The following is a 16739-nucleotide window of genomic DNA, read 5'->3' on the forward strand; positions in this document are numbered from 1 at the left end:
AGGTTACTCCTACTTCATTACATTTACTGATGATTTCTCAAGGTATGGATATGTGTACTTAATGAAGTACAAGTCCGAGGCCTTTGAGAAATTCAGAGAGTATAAGAATGAGGTGGAGAACCAGACTGGAAAGAGTATCAAAACTCTTCGATCAGATCGAGGAGGTGAGTACTTAAGTACAGAGTTTACTCACTTCCTCAAGGACCATGGGATATTATCCCAATGGACACCTCCTTATACACCTCAGCTCAATGGTGTCTCTGAAAGGAGAAATCGTACATTATTAGATATGGTACGGTCCATGATGAGTTTCGCTGACCTACCCATCTCATTCTGGGGATATGCCCTAGAAACCGCAGCTTACCTTCTGAACAGAGTTCCAACTAAGTCGGTGGTGTCTACACCATATGAGATATGGAAAGGGAAGAAGCCTGATCTTAAAGTAGTTAAGATTTGGGGCTGCTCTGCCCATGTTAAAAGACACAACCCCGATAAGTTAGAATCAAGGACAGGGCGATGTAAATTTGTGGGATACCCCAAGGAAACTTGTGGGTATTACTTCTATCATCTCGAGGACCAAAAGGTCTTTGTAGCTAAGAGAGCAGTGTTCCTTGAGAAGGAACACATTCTTGACGGAGACAGTGGGAGAATGATAGAATTGAGCGAGGTTGGAGAACCAAGCTCAAGCACCACTCTATAGCCCGAGTCTGTTCAGGTATCTAATACACAAGTTTCAACTTTACGCAGGTCTGATAGAGTATCCCATCCTCCTGAGAGATATGTGGGACATATTAGAGCAGAGGATGTAGAGGATATTGATCCTCAGACCTACGAGGAGGCTATTATGAGTATAGACTCCGGGAAGTGGAAAGAAGCCATGAATTCTGAGATGGATTCTATGTACTCCAATAAGGTTTGGAACCTAGTTGATGCACCCGAAGGTATTGTACCCATCGGTTGCAAGTGGATCTTTAAGAAAAAGATCGGAGTAGATGGAAAGGTAGAGACCTATAAAGCAAGGCTAGTGGCTAAGGGGTATCGTCAAAGGCAAGGTGTTGACTACGACGAAACTTTCTCACCCGTAGCAATGCTAAAATCCATAAAAATTCTATTGGCTATTGCAGCACACTATGATTATGAGATCTGACAGATGGATGTGAAAACCGCATTCCTCAACGGGAACCTGGAGGAGGAGGTGTATATGATGCAACCTGAGGGATTCGTGTCCAAGAACTGCCCAGATAAGGTGTGTAGGTTGCTTAGATCCATTTATGGACTAAAGCAAGCTTCCCGAAGTTGGAACATAAGATTTGATGAGGCAATCAGATCTTATGACTTCGTTAAGAACGAAGATGAGCCTTGTGTATACAGAAAGGTAAGTGGGAGCGCTATTAGCTTTTTGGTGTTATATGTGGATGACATCCTCATCATTGGGAATGACATAGGAATGCTATCCACAATAAAGGCTTGGTTATCTAGACACTTCTCCATGAAGGACTTAGGAGAAGCATCTTATATCTTGGGGATTAGAATCTATAGAGATAGATCCAAAAGGATGCTTGGCTTGTCCCAGTCTAGGTACATAGAAACTATTGTCAAAAGGTTTGGCATGGAAAATTCCAAAAGAGGTCTCATACCGATGAGACATGGGATATCGCTTTCTACGAGTATGTCCCCAAAGACTCCAGAAGAAAGGGCGAACATGGATATGATACCTTATGCCTCAGCAATAGGGTCTATCATGTATGCCATGCTATGTACTAGGCCTGATATAGCGCATGCTCTGAGTGTCACGAGCAGGTATCAGGCGGATCCAGGCTTGGAGCACTGGAAAGCAGTAAAGTATATCCTTAAGTACTTGAGAAGGACTAAGGATCTTTTACTAGTATATGGAGGTAATAGCCTTAAGGTTGAAGGCTACACTGACTCAAGTTTTCAGTCTGATGTCGATGATAGCAAGTCGAATTCAGGGTATGTGTACACCTTGAATGGAGGAGCAGTGTGCTGGAAGAGTTCCAAGCAAGATACCACTGCTGACTCGACCACAGAGGCGGAGTACATTGCTGCATCAGATGTAGCAAAGGAGGGAGTCTGGTTGAAGAAGTTCATCACAGATTTGGGAGTCGTGCCGGATAGTGAGGAGCCGATCTCCCTATATTGCGACAACAACGGGGCAATTGCTCAAGCGAAGGAACCTAGGTCTCATCAGAAATCTAAGCATGTTCTGAGGAGGTTCCACCTTATCAGAGAGATCGTGACCCGAGGAGATGTAGCAGTGGAAAGAGTTCCATCCGAAGATAACATTGCAGATCCACTAACAAAGCCATTGTCTCAGATTGTCTTTGAGCGTCACAGGGGTCTGATGGGGATCAGACACATAGGTGATTGGCTTTAGGTCAAGTGGGAGATTGCTAGTCATAAGTGCCCAGCAAGCCAATCACGTGAGTGATGGCACGTGTGACTTGATACAGAATCTTTTTGCTTATTATATTTTGGCGTATATCACTTTATAACTATTGCATAAATGCATATATATTGTGATGTCCTTGGATTTGTGCAATGGGAATCGGATCGTGATGAGATCACGATAATGAGATCGATTCACCTTTAAACACATATCCTAAATAATCCCGGTCATAGGTTACTCGAGAGGGACATCGTGATAACCGGATAGACTGGTGTGTTGTATACCCGTCCATATGATGGATGCAGCTGGTCTCATAGCTGCTCGTGTAGGGACACTAGGGATACAGTACAGGTGCTCATTGGAGAATGAGTTCACTGATTGATCTGCTTACGGAATGCTGGATGGTTGATGATGCCTTATTGTCAGACAACGATTCCGTAGTCCTAGTGGTGTATCTGGTTCTTAGACTTGAGACACCAAGGATGTCCTGTATGAGTGCTCCACTCTTTGATACCAGACTTATAGGTTTGGCTGTTCCCAGATCTAGTACAGCTGGTCATTGGGAGTGGTAGTCGACCTTACGAGGGCTATTGAGTGTCGATAGAGGATCATCCACTCTCGGTATCATGAGAGGAATATCCCATGTGTTCTTGCTCAGACAAATCCCTGGCCAGGGTCATTCGGGTTGAGAGAGAAAGAGTTCTCCGGGAGAATCCGATTAGAGCGAGACTCGAGTAGAAACCGTATAGGTCTGACAGCACCATGCTCGATATACGGTCTCTGGGATATTAGATGGATGAGGGACTATAGGTACATGGTAACTGAGGACAGACAGGTCCAATGGATTGGATTCCCCTGTATCGTCTGGGGACTACGGCGCAGTGGCCTAGTACTTCCGTAGTCGATGAGTTGAGTGAATTATTACAGAGATAATAATTCACTGAGTTAGAAGGAGTTCTGACAGGTATGACTCACGGCCAGCTCGATATTGGGCCTAGAGGGTCACACACATATGGTAGGCATTGCGATGAGTAGAGGTTCGGATATGAGATATCCGACGGAGCCCTTGTCTTATTGGATGCAGATCCAATACCCACTAGGGAAAGGACCCATTAGGGTTTTGACACGGGATCTCTATAAATAGGAGGGATTCACAGCCTCATAGGCTAGAGTCTTTGCTTGCCCTTCCTATTCTCCTCTCCCTCTCCCCCTCAGAGTAGGCCTGGAGTTTTGAGGAGCGTCGTCGCAACCCTGCTGTGTGGATCACCGCTAGAGAGGAGGACGCTTGACCTCCTTCACCCTCTCCTAAGGATCTGCAAGGAAACAGGGATATACGATCTCCCTAGGTAACACAATCTCTATACGCAGTTTTGTGTTTTTTGCGGATTTTGCGCACCAATCTTCGCACGACGATGAACATCTTTTTGGGAATCGGGGATTTTTGTTTTCTTGTTCTTCCGCTGCGCATATGATGTCGCCCCCCTATGATTTCCCAACAGTGGTATCAGAGCCAGGTTGTTCGTGCGAATGATTGGTTTTTGAACTGCGTGTGTTGTGTTTAGGAAGAATATTGACGTCAAAATCGTTGACGCAAAAGCAAGGAAGGGCAGCAACAGTTGCTGCCCTCGATCTGCATGCCTGCAGCCAGCCGCAGCCGCAGCCAGGCAGCACAGCGCCGGCGCATGCGCAAGCGCTGTGCCTGCAGCAGCCGGCCGGCGGTCTGCTTGCAGCAGGCTTGCGGCCGGCGGGTCTGGCAGCCCGCTCGGTAGAAGCGCCTGCGGCCACTGAGCCCGCGGGCAGAGGCGCCGCGGGGCAGCAGCGCGGGCTGAGGCACCGCAGGGCAGCGGCGCCTGTGGCCGCTGCTCCCACGGGCAAAACCCCCGCAGGGGCGGCCGCCAGCGAGACAGCACCACCTGCGGGCGCTGACTCGCGGGCAGAACCGCCCGCGGAGGCGGCGGCGCCCGCGGGGGCGCCCACCTGCAGCGGCAGCGACCCCAGCGGGCGTGCCACCTGCAGGCGAGGGCAGTGCCCTCGCCCTCGCCGCACAGGCCGCCGCCAGCAGGGTGGCGGCGGCGGCGCAGCAGCAGCAAGGGGGAGAAGGGCATTAGGGTTTTCTGGGCAAAAAGACAGTTTTGCCCCCTCGGAATTTGAGAAATTCCAGTTTCTGTCTTTTGTCCAAATTACGAAAATACCCTTAGGAATTGAGAAATTCCCTATATATCCCTGATTTCAGAAAATATTAATTAATTAAAAGGTTTAGTTGATTATTATTTTTTTTATTATCTAGTAGTCCTACATGATGATGATTATTTATACATGTGATGTATGATGAGTGGACGGATGATCATGGACCGTGTGATGTGTGTACTTGTGATTATTATTATTGAGGTCTGCGAACCTCCATTATATTTCTCGTTTATTGTCGGGCCTGCGTGCCTATGATTAAGTTGTAATCACATGAGGAGGCGCAGCGGGAGCGTGGATGCCATAGCGGGACCCACGAGACGGACGATCGTGATGCATGGAGATGCATCAAGATGTCGACGGAACCGACGAGGACGAGATGGACGATCACAAGGCATGGAGATGCACCGTTGCACACATAGATCTTGATGTGAGTGATTAGGCCTACTGGCTCGGGCCTAATCATATTAGGTTGTGGTCCATGATCATCTGGTGTGATTGCTTATACACATACTAGATATGTATATATATTTGCATGCGATGTAGATATATATTAAATATGCATATGTGTGACATGTCATATTAGGAGACCAAATCAAAGAAACATCTCTCGATAATATTAAGTCGGTAAACGTGAGGCAATTAGATTGACCCACGTGGCCTTCCATCGTTATGAGTAGGAACCGAATCCCGGTGTAGGTTGAGTTGGTCGAGTCCCTCGAGACTCACCTATATCGCGATTCGCTATCTTGCTTACGACATAGAGATGTCACCGGTGACCTAAGGGCATGATATGCTTGGTCGAGTCCCTCGAGGGTATATCATCAAATCAGACTCATCTTGTAACGAAGGTGTTGACTTAACCGAGCATCATGGTTGGTCGAGTCCCTCGAGGCCATGGTGATTCGGAGGCCGAATAGGACGGGAATCACAAGGAGTTGTGATCGGCAAGAGTTGTCTACCTTTTAGGCTTAGTGTGATTGGTCGAGTCCCTCGAGGTTACACTAAGACGCTGATTGGATCCTGATCCCCACTAGAAGTCTGCCGGAGACTTCCGTTTCACGTGCTGAGGGTGTCGCGTGACTCGTTAGTAAAATAGTGGGAGCATATTAAGATAGAAGTCCATATCTTGATAGTTTATTTCTTGCAAAATCTGCATGTTATTCATTTTTGCTACATCTTTATTTTCAGAAAATGTCGCTTTCAAATCCCTTACGTGGCATACTTGATGTCAACCGCCTCACTGGTCCAAATTATACGGATTGGCTCCGTAACTTGAGAATTGTTCTCACAGCGGAGAAAATCGTGTACGTCCTTGATACAGTGATGCCTACGCCCGAAGAAGGGGCAAGCGAGGATGAGATCGCTCGCTACGTGAAGTACATTGATGACTCCACTCTTGCTCAGTGCTATATGTTGGGCTCTATGACTCCAGAGTTACAGAGACAACATGAAAAGATGGATGCCAGATCCATTCTCCTACATGTCCGTAAATTGTTTGAGGAACAGGGAAGGACTCAACGATATGAGATATCCAAGAGCCTTTTCCGCGTTAGGATGACTGAGGGGACACCGGTTCAGAACCATGTCCTAAAGATGATTGAGTGGATAGAGAAACTCACAGGTCTAGGAATGGTCCTAGAGGATAACTTGTGTGTGGACATTGTGCTTCAGTCCCTACCAGATTCCTTTTCACAGTTCATAATGAACTTTAATATGAACAAGCTTGAGGTGACTCTCCTAGAGCTCCTCAATATGTTGAGGGAGGCAGAGAGTACTATTAAGAAAGAGAAGCCAGTTCTCTACACTGGTGAGACCAGAAAGAAAAGGAAAGCAGAAAGGTCCCTTAAGAAGGGAAAGGGCAAGGGCAAACAAGGTAAAGCAAAGGTTGCTAAGAAAGACCCAACAAAGGACAAAGGCCAGTGCTTCCACTGTGGTAAAGATGGGCACTGGAAGAGAAACTGCAAAGAGTACCTTGCAGAAAGGGCGAAACAAAAGCTTGATGAAGCTTTAGGTACATTCATGATCAGTCTCCATTTGTCAGACTCTTATGATAACACATGGGTATTAGATACCGGTAGTGCTTATCATATATGTAATTCGTTGCAGGTTCTGGCAAGGCCTAGGAGACTAGAGAGAGGCGAGATGGACCTCAAGATGGGTAATGGAGCAAAAGTTGCTGTATTAGCTGTTGGCGAGGTCGCCCTACATCTGCCTAGTGGAGCTTTTATTGCATTAGATGCATGTTATTTTGTTCCTTCTATTATCAAAAACATTATCTCCATTTCATGTTTAACAGTTAGTGGATATAAATTTGTTTTTGAGAACAATGGTTGTTCGATATTATTAGATGATAAGATCATCACGAAAGGAACATTGCATAATGGTTTATTTATGTTAGACACCACTCCACATATCATGAATATACATGTGTCCAAAAGGAAACGAGATGAGTTGAACAGTGCATACCTGTGGCATTGTAGGCTAGGTCACATCCATGAAAGAAGGATTCAAAAGTTGCTAAATGATGGATATCTAGATCCATTCGACTATGTGTCATATGCAACTTGTGAGCCTTGCATTCGTGGAAAACTGACCAACTCTCCATTTAGTGGAACTGGAGAGAGAGCCACTGAGTTGTTGGAACTCATACATAGTGATGTATGTGGACCCATGTCAACTCATGCCATTGGAGGTTACTCCTACTTCATTACATTTACTGATGATTTCTCAAGGTATGGATATGTGTACTTAATGAAGTACAAGTCCGAGGCCTTTGAGAAATTCAGAGAGTATAAGAATGAGGTGGAGAACCAGACTGGAAAGAGTATCAAAACTCTTCGATCAGATCGAGGAGGTGAGTACTTAAGTACAGAGTTTACTCACTTCCTCAAGGACCATGGGATATTATCCCAATGGACACCTCCTTATACACCTCAGCTCAATGGTGTCTCTGAAAGGAGAAATCGTACATTATTAGATATGGTACGGTCCATGATGAGTTTCGCTGACCTACCCATCTCATTCTGGGGATATGCCCTAGAAACCGCAGCTTACCTTCTGAACAGAGTTCCAACTAAGTCGGTGGTGTCTACACCATATGAGATATGGAAAGGGAAGAAGCCTGATCTTAAAGTAGTTAAGATTTGGGGCTGCTCTGCCCATGTTAAAAGACACAACCCCGATAAGTTAGAATCAAGGACAGGGCGATGTAAATTTGTGGGATACCCCAAGGAAACTTGTGGGTATTACTTCTATCATCTCGAGGACCAAAAGGTCTTTGTAGCTAAGAGAGCAGTGTTCCTTGAGAAGGAACACATTCTTGACGGAGACAGTGGGAGAATGATAGAATTGAGCGAGGTTGGAGAACCAAGCTCAAGCACCACTCTATAGCCCGAGTCTGTTCAGGTATCTAATACACAAGTTTCAACTTTACGCAGGTCTGATAGAGTATCCCATCCTCCTGAGAGATATGTGGGACATATTAGAGCAGAGGATGTAGAGGATATTGATCCTCAGACCTACGAGGAGGCTATTATGAGTATAGACTCCGGGAAGTGGAAAGAAGCCATGAATTCTGAGATGGATTCTATGTACTCCAATAAGGTTTGGAACCTAGTTGATGCACCCGAAGGTATTGTACCCATCGGTTGCAAGTGGATCTTTAAGAAAAAGATCGGAGTAGATGGAAAGGTAGAGACCTATAAAGCAAGGCTAGTGGCTAAGGGGTATCGTCAAAGGCAAGGTGTTGACTACGACGAAACTTTCTCACCCGTAGCAATGCTAAAATCCATAAAAATTCTATTGGCTATTGCAGCACACTATGATTATGAGATCTGACAGATGGATGTGAAAACCGCATTCCTCAACGGGAACCTGGAGGAGGAGGTGTATATGATGCAACCTGAGGGATTCGTGTCCAAGAACTGCCCAGATAAGGTGTGTAGGTTGCTTAGATCCATTTATGGACTAAAGCAAGCTTCCCGAAGTTGGAACATAAGATTTGATGAGGCAATCAGATCTTATGACTTCGTTAAGAACGAAGATGAGCCTTGTGTATACAGAAAGGTAAGTGGGAGCGCTATTAGCTTTTTGGTGTTATATGTGGATGACATCCTCATCATTGGGAATGACATAGGAATGCTATCCACAATAAAGGCTTGGTTATCTAGACACTTCTCCATGAAGGACTTAGGAGAAGCATCTTATATCTTGGGGATTAGAATCTATAGAGATAGATCCAAAAGGATGCTTGGCTTGTCCCAGTCTAGGTACATAGAAACTATTGTCAAAAGGTTTGGCATGGAAAATTCCAAAAGAGGTCTCATACCGATGAGACATGGGATATCGCTTTCTACGAGTATGTCCCCAAAGACTCCAGAAGAAAGGGCGAACATGGATATGATACCTTATGCCTCAGCAATAGGGTCTATCATGTATGCCATGCTATGTACTAGGCCTGATATAGCGCATGCTCTGAGTGTCACGAGCAGGTATCAGGCGGATCCAGGCTTGGAGCACTGGAAAGCAGTAAAGTATATCCTTAAGTACTTGAGAAGGACTAAGGATCTTTTACTAGTATATGGAGGTAATAGCCTTAAGGTTGAAGGCTACACTGACTCAAGTTTTCAGTCTGATGTCGATGATAGCAAGTCGAATTCAGGGTATGTGTACACCTTGAATGGAGGAGCAGTGTGCTGGAAGAGTTCCAAGCAAGATACCACTGCTGACTCGACCACAGAGGCGGAGTACATTGCTGCATCAGATGCAGCAAAGGAGGGAGTCTGGTTGAAGAAGTTCATCACAGATTTGGGAGTCGTGCCGGATAGTGAGGAGCCGATCTCCCTATATTGCGACAACAACGGGGCAATTGCTCAAGCGAAGGAACCTAGGTCTCATCAGAAATCTAAGCATGTTCTGAGGAGGTTCCACCTTATCAGAGAGATCGTGACCCGAGGAGATGTAGCAGTGGAAAGAGTTCCATCCGAAGATAACATTGCAGATCCACTAACAAAGCCATTGTCTCAGATTGTCTTTGAGCGTCACAGGGGTCTGATGGGGATCAGACACATAGGTGATTGGCTTTAGGTCAAGTGGGAGATTGCTAGTCATAAGTGCCCAGCAAGCCAATCACGTGAGTGATGGCACGTGTGACTTGATACAGAATCTTTTTGCTTATTATATTTTGGCGTATATCACTTTATAACTATTGCATAAATGCATATATATTGTGATGTCCTTGGATTTGTGCAATGGGAATCGGATCGTGATGAGATCACGATAATGAGATCGATTCACCTTTAAACACATATCCTAAATAATCCCGGTCATAGGTTACTCGAGAGGGACATCGTGATAACCGGATAGACTGGTGTGCTGTATACCCGTCCATATGATGGATGCAGCTGGTCTCATAGCTGCTCGTGTAGGGACACTAGGGATACAGTACAGGTGCTCATTGGAGAATGAGTTCACTGATTGATCTGCTTACGGAATGCTGGATGGTTGATGATGCCTTATTGTCAGACAACGATTCCGTAGTCCTAGTGGTGTATCTGGTTCTTAGACTTGAGACACCAAGGATGTCCTGTATGAGTGCTCCACTCTTTGATACCAGACTTATAGGTTTGGCTGTTCCCAGATCTAGTACAGCTGGTCATTGGGAGTGGTAGTCGACCTTACGAGGGCTATTGAGTGTCGATAGAGGATCATCCACTCTCGGTATCATGAGAGGAATATCCCATGTGTTCTTGCTCAGACAAATCCCTGGCCAGGGTCATTCGGGTTGAGAGAGAAAGAGTTCTCCGGGAGAATCCGATTAGAGCGAGACTCGAGTAGAAACCGTATGGGTCTGACAGCACCATGCTCGATATACGGTCTCTGGGATATTAGATGGATGAGGGACTATAGGTACATGGTAACTGAGGACAGACAGGTCCAATGGATTGGATTCCCCTGTATCGTCTGGGGACTACGGCGTAGTGGCCTAGTACTTCCGTAGTCGATGAGTTGAGTGAATTATTACAGAGATAATAATTCACTGAGTTAGAAGGAGTTCTGACAGGTATGACTCACGGCCAGCTCGATATTGGGCCTAGAGGGTCACACACATATGGTAGGCATTGCGATGAGTAGAGGTTCGGATATGAGATATCCGACGGAGCCCTTGTCTTATTGGATGCAGATCCAATACCCACTAGGGAAAGGACCCATTAGGGTTTTGACACGGGATCTCTATAAATAGGAGGGATTCACAGCCTCATAGGCTAGAGTCTTTGCTTGCCCTTCCTATTCTCCTCTCCCTCTCCCCCTCAGAGTAGGCCTGGAGTTTTGAGGAGCGTCGTCGCAACCCTGCTGTGTGGATCACCGCTAGAGAGGAGGACGCTTGACCTCCTTCACCCTCTCCTAAGGATCTGCAAGGAAACAGGGATATACGATCTCCCTAGGTAACACAATCTCTATACGCAGTTTTGTGTTTTTTACGGATTTTGCGCACCAATCTTCGCACGACGATGAACATCTTTTTGGGAATCGGGGATTTTTGTTTTCTTGTTCTTCCGCTGCGCATATGATGTCGCCCCCCTATGATTTCCCAACAGTGGTATCAGAGCCAGGTTGTTCGTGCGAATGATTGGTTTTTGAACTACGTGTGTTGTGTTTAGGAAGAATATTGACGTCAAAATCGTTGACGCAAAAGCAAGGAAGGGCAGCAACAGTTGCTGCCCTCGATCTGCATGCCTGCAGCCAGCCGCAGCCGCAGCCAGGCAGCACAGCGCCGGCGCATGCGCAAGCGCTGTGCCTGCTGCAGCCGGCCGGCGGTCTGCTTGCAGTAGGCTTGCGGCCGGCGGGTCTGGCAGCCCGCTCGGTAGAAGCGCCTGCGGCCACTGAGCCCGCGGGCAGAGGCGCCGCGGGGCAGCAGCGCGGGCTGAGGCACCGCAGGGCAGCGGCGCCTGTGGCCGCTGCTCCCACGGGCAAAACCCCCGCAGGGGCGGCCGCCAGCGAGACAGCACCACCTGCGGGCGCTGACTCGCGGGCAGAACCGCCCGCGGGGGCGCCCACCTGCAGCGGCAGCGACCCCAGCGGGCGTGCCACCTGCAGGCGAGGGCAGTGCCCTCGCCCTCGCCGCACAGGCCGCCGCCAGCAGGGTGGCGGCGGCGGCGCAGCAGCAGCAAGGGGGAGAAGGGCATTAGGGTTTTCTGGGCAAAAAGACAGTTTTGCCCCCTCGGAATTTGAGAAATTCCAGTTTCTGTCTTTTGTCCAAATTACGAAAATACCCTTAGGAATTGAGAAATTCCCTATATATCCCTGATTTCAGAAAATTTTAATTAATTAAAAGGTTTAGTTGATTATTATTTTTTTTATTATCTAGTAGTCCTACATGATGATGATTATTTATACATGTGATGTATGATGAGTGGACGGATGATCATGGACCGTGTGATGTGTGTACTTGTGATTATTATTATTGAGGTCTGCGAACCTCCATTATATTTCTCGTTTATTGTCGGGCCTGCGTGCCTATGATTAAGTTGTAATCACATGAGGAGGCGCAGCGGGAGCGTGGATGCCATAGCGGGACCCACGAGACGGACGATCGTGATGCATGGAGATGCATCAAGATGTCGACGGAACCGACGAGGACGAGATGGACGATCACAAGGCATGGAGATGCACCGTTGCACACATAGATCTTGATGTGAGTGATTAGGCCTACTGGCTCGGGCCTAATCATATTAGGTTGTGGTCCATGATCATCTGGTGTGATTGCTTATACACATACTAGATATGTATATATATTTGCATGCGATGTAGATATATATTAAATATGCATATGTGTGACATGTCATATTAGGAGACCAAATCAAAGAAACATCTCTCGATAATATTAAGTCGGTAAACGTGAGGCAATTAGATTGACCCACGTGGCCTTCCATCGTTATGAGTAGGAACCGAATCCCGGTGTAGGTTGAGTTGGTCGAGTCCCTCGAGACTCACCTATATCGCGATTCGCTATCTTGCTTACGACATAGAGATGTCACCGGTGACCTGAGGGCATGATATGCTTGGTCGAGTCCCTCGAGGGTATATCATCAAATCAGACTCATCTTGTAACGAAGGTGTTGACTTAACCGAGCATCATGGTTGGTCGAGTCCCTCGAGGCCATGGTGATTCGGAGGCCGAATAGGACGGGAATCACAAGGAGTTGTGATCGGCAAGAGTTGTCTACCTTTTAGGCTTAGTGTGATTGGTCGAGTCCCTCGAGGTTACACTAAGACGCTGATTGGATCCTGATCCCCACTAGAAGTCTGCCGGAGACTTCCGTTTCACGTGCTGAGGGTGTCGCGTGACTCGTTAGTAAAATAGTGGGAGCATATTAAGATAGAAGTCCATATCTTGATAGTTTATTTCTTGCAAAATCTGCATGTTATTCATTTTTGCTACATCTTTATTTTCAGAAAATGTCGCTTTCAAATCCCTTACGTGGCATACTTGATGTCAACCGCCTCACTGGTCCAAATTATACGGATTGGCTCCGTAACTTGAGAATTGTTCTCACAGCGGAGAAAATCGTGTACGTCCTTGATACAGTGATGCCTACGCCCGAAGAAGGGGCAAGCGAGGATGAGATCGCTCGCTACGTGAAGTACATTGATGACTCCACTCTTGCTCAGTGCTATATGTTGGGCTCTATGACTCCAGAGTTACAGAGACAACATGAAAAGATGGATGCCAGATCCATTCTCCTACATGTCCGTAAATTGTTTGAGGAACAGGGAAGGACTCAACGATATGAGATATCCAAGAGCCTTTTCCGCGCTAGGATGACTGAGGGGACACCGGTTCAGAACCATGTCCTAAAGATGATTGAGTGGATAGAGAAACTCACAGGTCTAGGAATGGTCCTAGAGGATAACTTGTGTGTGGACATTGTGCTTCAGTCCCTACCAGATTCCTTTTCACAGTTCATAATGAACTTTAATATGAACAAGCTTGAGGTGACTCTCCTAGAGCTCCTCAATATGTTGAGGGAGGCAGAGAGTACTATTAAGAAAGAGAAGCCAGTTCTCTACACTGGTGAGACCAGAAAGAAAAGGAAAGCAGAAAGGTCCCTTAAGAAGGGAAAGGGCAAGGGCAAACAAGGTAAAGCAAAGGTTGCTAAGAAAGACCCAACAAAGGACAAAGGCCAGTGCTTCCACTGTGGTAAAGATGGGCACTGGAAGAGAAACTGCAAAGAGTACCTTGCAGAAAGGGCGAAACAAAAGCTTGATGAAGCTTTAGGTACATTCATGATCAGTCTCCATTTGTCAGACTCTTATGATAACACATGGGTATTAGATACCGGTAGTGCTTATCATATATGTAATTCGTTGCAGGTTCTGGCAAGGCCTAGGAGACTAGAGAGAGGCGAGATGAACCTCAAGATGGGTAATGGAGCAAAAGTTGCTGTATTAGCTGTTGGCGAGGTCGCCCTACATCTGCCTAGTGGAGCTTTTATTGCATTAGATGCATGTTATTTTGTTCCTTCTATTATCAAAAACATTATCTCCATTTCATGTTTAACAGTTAGTGGATATAAATTTGTTTTTGAGAACAATGGTTGTTCGATATTATTAGATGATAAGATCATCACGAAAGGAACATTGCATAATGGTTTATTTATGTTAGACACCACTCCACATATCATGAATATACATGTGTCCAAAAGGAAACGAGATGAGTTGAACAGTGCATACCTGTGGCATTGTAGGCTAGGTCACATCCATGAAAGAAGGATTCAAAAGTTGCTAAATGATGGATATCTAGATCTATTCGACTATGTGTCATATGCAACTTGTGAGCCTTGCATTCGTGGAAAACTGACCAACTCTCCATTTAGTGGAACTGGAGAGAGAGCCACTGAGTTGTTGGAACTCATACATAGTGATGTATGTGGACCCATGTCAACTCATGCCATTGGAGGTTACTCCTACTTCATTACATTTACTGATGATTTCTCAAGGTATGGATATGTGTACTTAATGAAGTACAAGTCCGAGGCCTTTGAGAAATTCAGAGAGTATAAGAATGAGGTGGAGAACCAGACTGGAAAGAGTATCAAAACTCTTCGATCAGATCGAGGAGGTGAGTACTTAAGTACAGAGTTTACTCACTTCCTCAAGGACCATGGGATATTATCCCAATGGACACCTCCTTATACACCTCAGCTCAATGGTGTCTCTGAAAGGAGAAATCGTACATTATTAGATATGGTACGGTCCATGATGAGTTTCGCTGACCTACCCATCTCATTCTGGGGATATGCCCTAGAAACCGCAGCTTACCTTCTGAACAGAGTTCCAACTAAGTCGGTGGTGTCTACACCATATGAGATATGGAAAGGGAAGAAGCCTGATCTTAAAGTAGTTAAGATTTGGGGCTGCTCTGCCCATGTTAAAAGACACAACCCCGATAAGTTAGAATCAAGGACAGGGCGATGTAAATTTGTGGGATACCCCAAGGAAACTTGTGGGTATTACTTCTATCATCTCGAGGACCAAAAGGTCTTTGTAGCTAAGAGAGCAGTGTTCCTTGAGAAGGAACACATTCTTGACGGAGACAGTGGGAGAATGATAGAATTGAGCGAGGTTGGAGAACCAAGCTCAAGCACCACTCTATAGCCCGAGTCTGTTCAGGTATCTAATACACAAGTTTCAACTTTACGCAGGTCTGATAGAGTATCCCATCCTCCTGAGAGATATGTGGGACATATTAGAGCAGAGGATGTAGAGGATATTGATCCTCAGACCTACGAGGAGGCTATTATGAGTATAGACTCCGGGAAGTGGAAAGAAGCCATGAATTCTGAGATGGATTCTATGTACTCCAATAAGGTTTGGAACCTAGTTGATGCACCCGAAGGTATTGTACCCATCGGTTGCAAGTGGATCTTTAAGAAAAAGATCGGAGTAGATGGAAAGGTAGAGACCTATAAAGCAAGGCTAGTGGCTAAGGGGTATCGTCAAAGGCAAGGTGTTGACTACGACGAAACTTTCTCACCCGTAGCAATGCTAAAATCCATCAAAATTCTATTGGCTATTGCAGCACACTATGATTATGAGATCTGACAGATGGATGTGAAAACCGCATTCCTCAACGGGAACCTGGAGGAGGAGGTGTATATGATGCAACCTGAGGGATTCGTGTCCAAGAACTGCCCAGATAAGGTGTGTAGGTTGCTTAGATCCATTTATGGACTAAAGCAAGCTTCCCGAAGTTGGAACATAAGATTTGATGAGGCAATCAGATCTTATGACTTCGTTAAGAACGAAGATGAGCCTTGTGTATACAGAAAGGTAAGTGGGAGCGCTATTAGCTTTTTGGTGTTATATGTGGATGACATCCTCATCATTGGGAATGACATAGGAATGCTATCCACAATAAAGGCTTGGTTATCTAGACACTTCTCCATGAAGGACTTAGGAGAAGCATCTTATATCTTGGGGATTAGAATCTATAGAGATAGATCCAAAAGGATGCTTGGCTTGTCCCAGTCCAGGTACATAGAAACTATTGTCAAAAGGTTTGGCATGGAAAATTCCAAAAGAGGTCTCATACCGATGAGACATGGGATATCGCTTTCTACGAGTATGTCCCCAAAGACTCCAGAAGAAAGGGCGAACATGGATATGATACCTTATGCCTCAGCAATAGGGTCTATCATGTATGCCATGCTATGTACTAGGCCTGATATAGCGCATGCTCTGAGTGTCACGAGCAGGTATCAGGCGGATCCAGGCTTGGAGCACTGGAAAGCAGTAAAGTATATCCTTAAGTACTTGAGAAGGACTAAGGATCTTTTACTAGTATATGGAGGTAATAGCCTTAAGGTTGAAGGCTACACTGACTCAAGTTTTCAGTCTGATGTCGATGATAGCAAGTCGAATTCAGGGTATGTGTACACCTTGAATGGAGGAGCAGTGTGCTGGAAGAGTTCCAAGCAAGATACCACTGCTGACTCGACCACAGAGGCGGAGTACATTGCTGCATCAGATGCAGCAAAGGAGGGAGTCTGGTTGAAGAAGTTCATCACAGATTTGGGAGTCGTGCCGGATAGTGAGGAGCCGATCTCCCTATATTGCGACAACAACGGGGCAATTGCTCAAGCGA

This window comes from Musa acuminata, chromosome BXJ2-8 (genome assembly GCF_036884655.1).
Source record: "Musa acuminata AAA Group cultivar baxijiao chromosome BXJ2-8, Cavendish_Baxijiao_AAA, whole genome shotgun sequence".
Taxonomy (NCBI): domain Eukaryota; kingdom Viridiplantae; phylum Streptophyta; class Magnoliopsida; order Zingiberales; family Musaceae; genus Musa; species Musa acuminata.